The 13,544-nt window shown below is 34.3% G+C and overlaps 1 long non-coding RNA gene across 1 annotated transcript; it reads right to left on the bottom strand.

The window, feature by feature from the left end:
- Positions 1-5,100: 5,100 nt before the first annotated feature.
- Positions 5,101-11,185, bottom strand: LOC107775664 (uncharacterized). The gene is made up of 2 exons (XR_001645806.2): positions 6,662-11,185; positions 5,101-5,263 (listed from the first exon to the last, which is right to left on the bottom strand). It is a non-coding gene; the product is annotated as an uncharacterized LOC107775664 (long non-coding RNA).
- Between the last annotated feature and the right edge of the window lie 2,359 nt (positions 11,186-13,544).

Raw genomic sequence — 13,544 nt, 5'->3', positions numbered from 1 at the left:
AAGACTGGGACCGTATAATTCTGTTATTATGAGGTATTTTATTTATTTCCTTCGTGTTTGTTTTCATTATTTACATATCTGTTTATTTACCATGTTGATTTTGGTTGTTATTAAGTCACATTGACTTTATTCATTTTCAAATGACCTTTTATTCGGTCCGATTTTGTCTGTTATTTATAGTCGCCTTAACTGTATGCGTTATAAATTGTGAAATCGAGTACTCAATTGCATCGCTTAATTAATTCCCTGTTAGTCTATAAGTTCATCAATAACACTGTTTGATAGCTGCTTTGTCACTGATTTATTTAAAGTGTCAATTGTAATATGTAATCGATTAATTGAATAGGTCGTTCAAATAATTTGAGTCACTTGGCATCCTGTTGATATTAGTGTCCGAGTGGTCTCATGTGTGTTGTGTTTGATCCTTTTTCTCTTAATTAGTCATCATCTTGCTGCATATATTTCTGTTTAATGTGTTTACAATGTTCTGTATTTATGAATTGGGTTAGTTTACTCCCTGTATATATATGCCATTTGTTATTCTAGTTAATTCAATATGATTATTTCCTGATTCATTGATCCCTATCCTGATACTACTTGATCTGATTTGGTTATAGCTGTTCAATCAGAAACTAGTGTTGATAACAGATTGTAAAATCTGTTTTGTATTGGATTCTTATTTTGTATTAGGGTTAGTATTTTTGAGATTTTTCAGGAGTAGTTTAGGGTTAATTTGGGGAAAATAAACTACATGAATACTTGTTTAAGGGCTGCTGAATATTTAAACATGTTAGTGGATTGATTTGAGACATTCCTAAGTGAGTTTGTGTAAAGATAATAGACAACTAATGGTAGGGTTCAATATGGTATTTGTTTAAAGGATACTGGGGAACAAAAGAAGATGGGGGGGGGGTGAAATTAAGGGAAAAGGTGTCCTTAGTGGCTGATTAAATAAAAATTTAGACTTAGTGCTATTGGAGTGGAAAAAACTGATTTGAAAAGAAAAAGGGGGGTCCGGGCAGTAGGCTGGAAGATGGGGAAACAAGTTATATAAAAGGGTGTGTTGGTATTGATTTGAGAACACACACAGAGAAGGAGATATACTGAAAAAAAACAGAAGAGAGAAGACAGAGAGATACAAAAGACAGAACACAGAAAAATAGAAAAGAAAGAGAGAAAAGTCAAAAAAAAAAACTTATAACCTTACATTATAAGTTAGAGTGTTAAGGTTGATTTTGAAATTGAGAGTTTTTAGGTTATATCTTCCTGAGTTTTAAAAATCAGACATATTGTTTCTTCGTATCTGTCCGGGTTTGTTTGGTGATATTGTTTGGATTGAATCTGGAGTTTCTTGAGGTTACTGCTTTGTTTGGGTTTTTTTCTTTAACGGATTTTTGGGGCTGTTCAATCTGCTGAATTGTTGTATGCATGCTGCTGTAAATTTTGCTGACTTTCATATTTCTCTACTGCTGGTTTTTTGCTGCCGCTACTGCTGAGCTTTACCTCTTTTACCCTCATTTCCAGGTATATATATCTAGACTCATGTTATTGCAAAGTTGCTACGTTGCAAAGAAATGAAATCTGGAATTCTAAATATGTCCCCTATCCATTTAAATTCATTAGTTGAGTTTCAATTTTTAGTCAACTAATATAGCTTATGCTCGGTATGGGAGCTATTAGTCCATCAGACCTCTTTTGCTGTTAGTATAAGCTTTGCAATAATTCTACTTATTTCAGAATCTCATTAAGTATAGTTATATTTGAAATGTCGAGACAGGGGACTTGGTATAAAGTTGGCTATTCTTTAAACTTTGTATTTAGACCATGATTAACTAAGCGCTTGGTAACATGAAAATATCGAGGAACCACGCTAGTAAACTCCCTCAAGCCTGATACTGTTTAATTCTAGTTGACATAAGTATTCTCGTTTATACAAAATGGGGCCTAATAATGGGGGATAACTATAAGTGAGAGGTGAATCGATATAATTCGTTACAATTAAGATATTGGAATATTTCGGATGGTTCAAATGTGTATTTGCGGTATATGTAATGTCATTTTATCAAATTAATTTGTAGATTAGTTCGCTTTCTTAACAACAAATGGCCCATTTGTTTTAGGAATGCGATTAACTCATTTCTTATAAAAATAGTATATAAAAATAATGTCAATAATTTTACAAAGTACAGATTTAGTATTTGTAAATAGCTTGTATAAGCCGAGGTAAAAATTGGTTTGATTTTATCTATCCCAAACTCAATCATCGTAAGCAAATTAACCTAATAATTAGAACTTTGGACTAAAAACAAGTTGTGTAGAAGAAGGTCGGATTTATAAATACTAATTGCAACATTTTAAGTCAAAGATATACAAAGTAGAGTTCGCTCCGAATAGAATAATGGAAATTCTTCGAAAACTATTAGTTTGCTTATCAATTAAACTTTTCTAGTTTTACACGTAATTCGCTTTTGGTAAGTTTTCAAACATATACGCTTAGTCTTAAGCCTAGGAAAATAATAAATAACTTGTGCATATAATTATCAAGTACTAAAAATGCATAAACAAAATACGGATACTGTATTCACGATAAAAATGGTAGTTTTAGTTGCACGTTATTTATTTTTCATCTCATTAATTCTTTTAACTTGAATAGTTTTGAGGTATATAATTCACACGTTTAAAATATAACCTGTGGTCAATACCTAATAAATTTTGATTTTTTTTCAAGAAATCTTGAGGCATCCCATTCGGTGATTTCCCATGGCTTTCATATTTAAAAATAGATGGACATAATAAACATTTGTAGAAAATTTATATTTCCATCAAGAATATTTTGTGTAATTGAGGACACGTTCGCGTGACATGATTACATTTCTAAAGACAATTGGAGTATGCGTTCGCGCAACTTCGAGCAAACTTTCTTAATAAAAGGGGTTTTTCGGAGGTTATTAAATTAATTTATTTCATATAACCCGAGATGTGTAGTTCACTATTTAATCATACAAGAGTGACGAATGTGCGTAATTTTATTTTAAGCACGCGCAATTTCGGCCATAAATTCATTTTTTATAATAAAAAAATATAAAAAATACTATCAATCTTATTGTGTACACGTATGCGTGACACGATTCTTTACATTTATAAAAAAATAATAATACGAATATACGTATGCGTGATTCGTTTCAAGGTAGGTCTATAATTGTAAATAATCTAACCAAAAGCGGTAACAAAATCATGCAACAAGAAAAAATGTATTTAGTAAATCAAGATAATTAGGCCAAGTATAAAAAATAGTTAAGCGACCGTGCTAGAACCACGGAATTCGGGAATGCCTAACACCTTCTCCCGGATTAACAGAATTCCTTACACGGATTTCTGGTTCGTAGAATGACAAACAGAGTCATATTTTCCTCGATTCGGGATTAAAACCGGTGACTTGGGACGCCATAAAATTCCCAGGTGGCGACTCTGAAATTAATAAAGAATCCCGTTTCGATTGTCCTTTAATCGGAAAAACTCCCTTTACACAACGCCCTCCTCCGGAATGTTGTGTAAAGAAAGAGGTGTGACAATCTTCTATCGTAATTGAGTCCTTAAAGATCTCAAACTCGAACACTATCTTTATCCTGGATTGTGTTCTCTTCATATAAGGAGACTTTCTCCTCTTATCCAATATGCAAACTTTTCGATCATATCAGGAGATATTGTTGCTTGATCAGTATGACTTATCTCATTCACATGCACCTCACATGTATAGGTTGATCATGACTGTGCTTCACAAGATGGACCTGGTCCATGACTGAGTTCATTTGTCATTCTTCAAAACTTCACTTGTTCTTGGGCCAACACATATGCTCAGCATCTTCGCCCCTCAACTTATCCGCAGTATGATGATTCACATACGTCCTCGAGGGTCGAGGAGTCTGGTGGTGAGGATGGACGACAGGACCCACCATCATTTCTACGAGAATTATTTTTACGTACGGACTGAGCACATTGTGGCGAACCCAACGGGATTCCCTGAGAAGTGGAACTTTGCGCATAAATTTTTGTATCTTCAGTCGGTGAGATACCCGACCATTTCCTTTTATGGTGCTAAACTTTATCATGTCTTTGTAGTTGATAAATTGCCCCCTCCGCTTGTCGAAGGTATTCACGACTGGGTGGGTGTCCTCCTTCCCCATACATTGGGGATTCACACATGGTCGGCCTTTCATGATAGGTTTGGATGCAGGCTTCTTACAGGTGAGATGACGTTTCTGTTTGCTATTCTTCCTCTCTTTTTGCTCGGCTTCTTATGTGTTGTTTATCTATGTCAGGGAGAGTACGGAGAGCAAGGGCCCCTCCGTTAGCTCACTACTAGAAAATGAGCCTATGGAAACAGCTGGAAAACCGTTGTAACAGACAGGTGAACCGTTGCCATAGAGTTATTGGAACGGTTTGGAAAACGTTACATACGTTGCTGTGCCAATAGATCTAGAGTAACGGTTCTTGCAACGGTTATCTAAACTGTTGCTGGAGGGCAATCTATCGCAACGGTTTTTCCTCCACCTGAAGCAACGAGTATTTCTTTCGAGTTGCAACGGTTAGAAACCGTTACCATAGCATTTACAACAACGGTTGGAAGCCGTTACCATACAATTTATTGCAACAGTTATGTAAGTTATTGCAACGTTTATTTACTGATATCCTAACGGTTTCATTACGCTACTGTAACGGTTTTATTTCTTTTGCAACAATTTTAACTACCTATTGTATCAGCTTTTTGCACATTTTGGAACGATTTGTAAGACCTATTGGAACGGTTTGCAAGACCTATTGGAACGGTTCTAACTACCTATTGTATCAGTTTGTCGTACATTTTGGAACGATTTGTAAGACCTATTGGAACGGTTTGCAAGACCTATTGGAACGGTTCTAACTACCTATTGTATCAGTTTGTCGATGAATATTATATATATATATATATATATATATATATATATATATATATATATATATATATATATATATATATAATAATTTGTAATAACCTGGAATTTATATAAATAAAAAAATAAAATACTTCATAATCTATATTATCTCCATAAAACCAAAATGTTTTAACCCAAATCACATAAGTCTTACATTTCAACATCAAGAGTTAGAGTAAGTTTCAAATGTTGATAACAAAAGATTCCTAGAACATGGACAATAATTTAAAATTCTTAAGTAAGGTCTAGATATTGGCAATCTCCATCTTCCCTTTCTTTAATTGATCCACCTACAAAAGAGGATAAATACATTCATTATCCTCCAAGGTTTGGTTTATCATTATAAGAATGAGTCTGGTCCATAAATAATGCATAAAGCACAAAGTTGAACAACTAAAGCAAGGAAATCAAGCGAAGAAAGATATATTGGGAACTTTGTACAACAAATTAATCATTCTACTATTGTTTCACATATATGATAGGAATATTTTCTTACGGAACCAATCAAGTGGACTTATTTATCAAAGTTCAGTAACAAATTACACAAAATAACAGTAAGAATCTCAAAGACAAGGAAAAAAAAGAAGACAAAATGCATAAAAGTCCTAGTCTAAATTGCAAAACACATAGTACGCACAGAACTAAGATCAACACGATATTTCACAAACCACTGATAGTAATCACTTTCCAATTCAAGAACCTTAAAACTCATTAAACTAAACCCCTGTACCTCAATAAGATGCAAATGTCCACTTGACTGCCGAAAATACCTTATATTCCTTTTTAACATGCCATTTGGAATCACAGTGCTAGGCATAGTTTTAAAGCATAGTGAATCCAAATTGAATCTTAAAAAGGATCCATTTTCACTAACCCAATGCATACACCCATTCAAGAAAACACCCTGAGCTAAAAAACATTCCTGCTTTATATTCAATATCTCCTTAGAATCTCTCCAAATTATAGTTTCTGATGAGTATACAGAAAATTCATAAACCCCATTTGATTTAATGACACATACAAGTCTATAACTATCATACAACATTGGGTCAAAATCCAAATTTATTACAATAACTTGACGAAGCTCTGTACCAGCTGGAAGTTATGTTACATTGGTGGGTACATATGAGTTCCATTTCTTAGGGCAATAGCAGATCTACATATGATAGGACATTAGTCAAAACTAACCAAATAACAAGTAAATTGGACTACCATATAGTTGTAGACAAATTGAGATTTATAAACAAGCAATAAAAATAAGAAAACAAACCAACATGTCTTGTGTATACGCACGCAGTAAATAAAAACCAAAAGCAAAGAGAAGAATTGAGAAAGGAGCAGAAGTAATCCGAATACATAAGCCTTGACAATGTAAGTTGTAATAACTTACTGCCAGAAAATACATAAGCCTTGACAATGTAAGCCTTGCAGCTATAATAACCTCATACTCAGGATTCTTGAATAACTACTCTCCCTTAACATTGAAACCCAAACACAAGACCAAGCAACCCACCATATCCTATTTTAAGGGGCCAACATACTAGACCAATCAATGACAAGAACAAACATACTAGATCAAACATACTGGACCAAACAACCCATCGTGTTGAACTAACTAAATTATCATTTTCTCCATGTCTCATCACAATCCAAAAGTAAGGTTGCAGAGCCAAGATAGACGTACTGACCTTGATTATTACTCCCAGTAGATAGACGATTGATTAGTTGCACAACAGCTTGTTGTGCAGAGGAAACTTCTCCAGGTGAACGAGCATTGAAAGCTAGCATGCTGGGATCAACCCGTAAATCTGGATTCAGATGCTTAAGTTGTGAAATGATGTTAACTGCAACTTGTAGTTCGATGGCATCTTTTTGTGCATTGAACTTTTCCTACAATCTTTCCTTTCTTCCATTTCCTCCAATTTTTGCTCCATCACCTTATCAGTAGAACTTAAAGAGGTTCCAAAATCTCCCACTTTTCTTTTTAAGGAAGCCTTGGTAACCCTACGTCCATACAATCTTAGGCGACCTGGATGCTCAGGTCCCTTGACATAGCTAGCAAAAGAATAGATCCTCTTTTTTGTATATGGAGAAAAGGTAGGCATGAGATCACTATTGGGATATAATATTACAAAGTGTAGGTAGGAAGCATGCTTCACCACTCATATCTCCTAGGCTTAGAAATATTAACAGACCTACATTATGCAGAGGGAGTTTAAGCACATGTTCTGTTGGTTTCACTATAGGTCTAATGCTCACAGTTCTCTTAGGCAAGTTTATATTGAAAGAGTAGGTCTCTAATACTTCTATGACACCAATAGAGCTAAGAGCAGGCAGACATCTCACTGAGACATGATCACCTTAATAGTTAAACTAACAACTCACAGTACATTAACACACAAATATGCAAATAGGTCCACTTAGTATATGAGTTAGTATATGGTCCATTATAACACATTGGCTTAGTTTAATAGATAAAATTATTTGAACAAGGACAGATCATTAGGGTAAGTTCTTTACAAGATCACTTACACTAACCATTTCCTTTATCACATAAGATTAGGAACTACTAGAAGTGAACAAAGGGATGTAAAGATAAAATTTTTCAAGCTACTGTCATGAAATTCCCTATGGGTATATAAATTATTAAAATTATATAAAAAGAGTAATTATAAAATATTAATAAAAAATATTATTACTCACTCTAAATAGAATATATTTAAAAGAATATAAGAAGTTTCTTCTTTAATCATCTGATTTCATCCCGTCCCAATCAGTATCATCAAACTCATTCTCCTCTTCCGAGGTTTCTATAATTGTATCATGTGAATGTTGTGCATTAGATGGAATATCAACGACGTCAACGGGTACATCGTTTCTTGAGCATCCAAACTCAACATCAACTAATCCACTTAAGGAACCAACGTCATCATTAGGCTCTCTCCAAAATGCATCTTCAATATTGGGGCAATTTTCTTCCTCTAAATCATATAAATCAACAGGGACTTTATTCCTTGCATAATGAACATCTTTATCAATAGGATCCTCCACATAAAAAACTTGATAAATTTGTGATGCTAATAAAAAAGGGTCATTTGTACTACATAATTTCTTAAAGTACACACGGGTTAACCCATATTCATCTATTTCATTACGAAACCAGTCGCATCTAAATAGTAAAACACTAAAACAAGCCCAATAATTAATCTCAATGATATCCTAAATAGCTCCATAATAGATAACCTCACCATCGATGAGATTTTGGTCCCTAGATCTAGCAAAGCTATTGGTTGTTGCCGATAAAGTCACTTCATTATTTTGAGTCTTGCATCGGGAATCCCGTTCTATGGTATGAAATCAGTATCCATTAATGAAATATGCAGTATATTTTTTGGCGATCGCATTAGGCCCTTTAGCTAGCCATCTTACATAATTGGGCACTTCAATATTTTTAACTTTCTCAGCAAACCAATTGTTGAATTCCCGACTATGATTTCTTGCCCTTTCCCATGCATTTGATCTACTGCGATTACCAATTAAATTCTTATGTTCCCTGCAATCATGAATATTGTACTAATCTTAAGTCTCAATCTAAGGCAGATATAGGGAACAAGTTAAGACTGTTAGTTGGATAATTAGAATCTCTTTTTATGTTTAAAGTATCATGTAGACTCTTCTCTTTTTGGTTCTCTTCTCTTTTTATCTTCCGATACTTGTTCACCTTAGGCATTGAAAATGAATCTGTGGAGATATCATCACATTCGAGAAACAGAATTTTTCTCACCGTGAGTCATACATAATCACTCGTGATGGTTGCATCTTAACTAATTTTACTCTTTAATTTCTATGCTGAGTTGCTAAAATTCTAAGCTCTTAAAAACAATAGAAGCAACATACTGGATTAATCTTTTGCTCTGTTTCAAATGTTTTCTATTCCTACGTTCTTATGTTTCTCTATTAGAAACTCACCGGATTCAATGCTTTTTGGTACTCACGTCACTTATTTGTAATAGTCTATGTCCTATTCCGTTGTTTATTCATGAATTGTTTATTCATGGATACTTCCTCTATCTCTTCAAGAAATGGTAGAGAATATCCTTTAAACCAGCACTAAGGCATCTATTCTGTTTTACTAATTACTTTTTAATTCTAAACTAACTAGAGATATCTAAATTTTATATATTCATCTATTCTGTTTCACTATTAGTTCAAGAATGTTAAATTCTTGCATTAATATTAGGTGTAGTTGATAGAGTTTTTTCATTAGCTATCCAAAGTGAAAGACACTACTATGAATCCTTATTCATGGGTTACAGTTGAAGTCTTTTTTCTGTAATTTCTCCTATTTAATGAAATCCATGAAGTGATATTACGTCCAACTATAAGTTGTCCCTATATCATTTACACTATAACTATTTCTTTCCTATAAGTAGTCCCTTTCCATGAAGTGATATTATGAAATCCATTGTACAAAATGAAGACGAAACCAATCAATAAAAATAGTTGTCTATTGGTTACTCATTCCTCCACAACTCCATGTGATATACCTAATGCCTGCTATTTCATTACATCTATCTTGAAAAGCAATAATTAAATTACAAGAACATGATCAAACAAAATCTCAATAATCAAGTATGACAAAGAAAACTAAAGAAACATGTTTTGGTGGTAAGAATACCAAGATTGTCACAATACAAATCAAATTCTATAACAGAAAACATTATTTAAAAGGACTTTATCTGCTCTACAAGCAAGAATTTCGGGCAGCAAACAAGTGGTCCAAGGTCATAGTTCACCAATATGAAAGCAGCTGTAGCACTAGATATATCCCTATCATCCACTGGGTTAAAAAGCTAATAATACAAGTGAAAAAAACTACCTGACATAGCAAAAAGAGGAGGACAAACTGTCATGTTACAGAAGCTGGATTCAGTCTTTACAAGCAACTGTCACATGTTATAACATCATGTCTCAACTTTTGAGGCAACCCCTTTTTTTGCATACTGGCAGAGAAAGGCAAACAAACACTAACTGAAAGTGTTTTTTGTTTCAAAAAAGGTTGAAAAGCTTTTGCACTAAAAAGTTTTTCAAATTTTCCTAAAAGTGAATCACTTCTTTCTAATAGAGTTGGCCTTTTCCTACTTTGGTGACTCGAATCCACAATCTTATGGTTGAAGGTGGAGGATCTTTATAATTCAGTTGTCCCTCCCCTGTTGAGAATGCAAATCTAAACAGTCATTGTTAGGCAAGTAAACAAGAAAAGGAAGAAAGCACAGAGATAAGAACAGTGGTCTGACAAATCTTTAGCTTTAATATAGCCCAAGAATTGACACACTAAAACTACATTAGTTCGAGGTGAGTGCTTAAGCATAATATGAGTTATATAAGTTCCCATATAGCAGTAGATACTCTTGGATATTTTAAGAATGAGACGGTTGAACTATCAGTTTGATAAAAACATAAAGAGAAGCCAACATCGACATCAAATGCTTAAGCACTTTAGATCAGAACTGCTTTTATGCGCTGGAAAATAGCTGACTTTTTCAGAGTCATTGGCCATAAATTTAGACAGAGCCAATAAGTTTAAAAAGTACACAAGGAAACTAAACACAGTTCGCCTCAAAATTGACTGTTATTTTGTACAAGTTCAACACTGGAAAGATTCATTGAAGCATGAAGCAGAAGCCAAAAACAGCTTCAAGGAAAACATGGGATGCTAAAGAATTTCAACGAGTAGAAAAGAATACCCAGGTGAAGAAAAAGAATGAGATTAACATACCTCTCAGAATAATCAGAAGACATGCAACAAAAATCTCTCTTTTTTAAGAACCTCTACAATCAAGAATCGCGCTTGTTTCATGAAAACCTAGCTTCATTTGGACAGCTTCTTCGACTCGCCCATAAAATTGATTTTCGAATTTGGGGATTTTGGTCTATCCTTGAGATGAATCTATAAGGAGATGAATCTACAGGGAAAGGGAGGATTTTGAGATGAATCTATTTCTGAATTTGAATTTTAGGAGTTAAAGAGAGGATTTTGAGGAATGAATTTTGAGAGGAAAAAACGGTGGAGATGGGTCTCGTTCTGAAAATCGAGTGCAGGTGAGTTTGCTGGGAAAAGGGGAAATAAAGATTAGTTTTAAGTTTTATATTATTAAAATTAATCATAAATAAAAAAATAAAAAAATGGGGTTCATTTGGCGGGTTTACCAAATTATTGGGTGGGTTTTGGGTGGGGGAGGAGGAAAGTTAAGCACGGTGTAACAAGGAGATCGGTAAGCAGTAGTAATAGCATGCAACAACAGTAACATTGCAGTCCAACGGTAGTCCCAGCTACCAAAATTTCTCGAACTACATTAACCTGATTCCTGTTTAGCCCAGGATATGTAGGAAACCTTTGAAGCAAAGGTTCGGTCAAATCTTTTTCAAAAAAATGCTTCAACGGAGTACTCGGATGGGCAAAAATCGCTCGCTTTATCTTTGCACGAAAACCCTTCGTGTCTCCGGGCAAAGAGGGGCAGCTGTAAGCACGTGATTTTTGCCCTATATGAGAATTACTCCCAAAAAATTCAAAAATAAAATGATTTTTCTTTGGTGTGCAATTTTGTGATATTTTGTGATATTTTGAATAATTGTTTGTATTTGCCTGTGCATGTTTATTTGCTAAATTAATAAAAAATACAAAAAATATGTCGCATTTTGCATGTAGGATTTAATTCTACAATTGTTAGTAATTAAATTTGTTTACAAAAATAATAAATTACAAAAATAGACATCTTTTGCATTTTTAGCATTTAATATCCAAATATACAATTTTATGCTTAATTATTACTTAATTATGCGTTAATTGTTATTGGGAGTTAATTTGCGCTTTTATAACTTAATTTAGTTCTTAATAATAAGTTAAGTATTTTTATAATTTAGTTTTAGAGAAATAAAAGAAGAAAAGAGAGCGAAAATATAAAGAAAGCCGGAATTGGGCCTCTTCTTCAATTTCAAGCCACAGGCCCAAAAATGGCCCAATCTTCCCTACGACCCAGTCCATAACTCAAAAGACCCAAACCCCCTTTTTCTTTCATTTTTTACAAAACAAAAACAAAACAAAACAAAAATAAGAGAAGAAAACCCTAAAAATCTAAACCATCCCCCCCCCCCCCCTCTTCTATCTTCTTCTTCTTCCTCAAGCTCACATCCCTTCCAACCATGGCTGCCCCTCTCCCATTCCCTTCATCCCCACATCACACTCACACACACACTCACCAAACACCTCCAAGCTGACCTCCCATGAACGACCTCAAAAACTATGAACAACCCAACGCGAAGCTCGCTTCAGCTCCGTCGTGCTGCTGCGTCGCTGCGTCTTCAGCTTCACCATTGCTGCTGCTGGTCACGTTTCTGCTTCAGCTGCTTGTCTCCGTGTCTGCCTTCGTCCTCTTCGTCGAGCTCAAGCTCGAGCTCGACATCCATGGTCGCCACTGCTTCATTCCGCTTCATCTTCCTCGTCATGATGCTCATCGCCTTCACTGTTTCCACTATGGTTGCTGTCCGCTCACGCAGCTGCTACTGCTGCTAAGCAGCTGCTATTGCTTCAATTTTCTTTGTCGCGTCCAGCTACTACGAGCAGCCATGGCTGCTCCAAAAAACGTTGATGCATCTCCATTCGCAGGTTGTTTCAGCTGCGTCCAGCTGCTGATTTTGGTTCATTGTCCGTCGACCTCCCCTACTGCTTCATGCTGCTTCTTCTTCCTCACTCGATGGACTGTTGCTGCTGCTCGTCGCAGCAGTTGCTTCGTGTTTCTGCTTCACGTTGCTTCATCTTCTTCGGCTCGTCAAAGTTCGAAGGTTTATTTTTTTTATTTGAGTCGAAACCAGGACAGATTTGTTTACGATCAAGTTCGTCGTTGATTCATCTCCGGTTAGTTGTTTTGGAGTTTTATTTTTGTCCATATTTAGTTTTTATATTTCTCAAAGTTAAAATCGTTAAATATTTGATTCTTGTTTTGTTCGTTGTTCATCGTTGAATTAATTTTTAGTTTGTTCATGTGTTTTGATTGAATTAATTTTCAGATTTCAAATGGAAAGTTAATTAGTGGTTTTTCATGTTTATTTCGTATTTGTTTTATTGTTTAGGTAAAAGTTGTTAGTTTAATGTTGGTGAGATACAAATTGAAGTTTAATTAATTGTTTCTTCAATTTGTTTCATGTGTTTTATGTATTTTTAGAAATTATTAATATTGTTAAGTTCAAGTTTAAATTCATAATTGTTTCTTCGTCGATCTTGTTATTTGTCTAAAAGAATTTAGTTGTGTTAGAGAAATATGTTGGTTTAATCGTTTGAATCCGTCATGTTTATTGTTTAAAATAGATTTAATTCATGTTCATACTTTGTTTGATTATTCTTGAATCCGAAATTTGTATAGCTTGATTTCTTGTTTACCATTTATGATTATTTCTTGAATTTGTCTCATAATCTTGTTTAAAGTTTAATATAGGAATTGTTTGTTGTAATGTTGTTAGAGTTAATATTGAAGTTAGAAATCTAAATATACTTGTTTGATTGTTGTTGTTGTT

Source organism: Nicotiana tabacum, chromosome 7, assembly GCF_000715075.1.
Source record: "Nicotiana tabacum cultivar K326 chromosome 7, ASM71507v2, whole genome shotgun sequence".
In the NCBI taxonomy this organism is placed as follows: domain Eukaryota; kingdom Viridiplantae; phylum Streptophyta; class Magnoliopsida; order Solanales; family Solanaceae; genus Nicotiana; species Nicotiana tabacum.
This window is presented reverse-complemented; position numbering and strand designations above follow the sequence as displayed.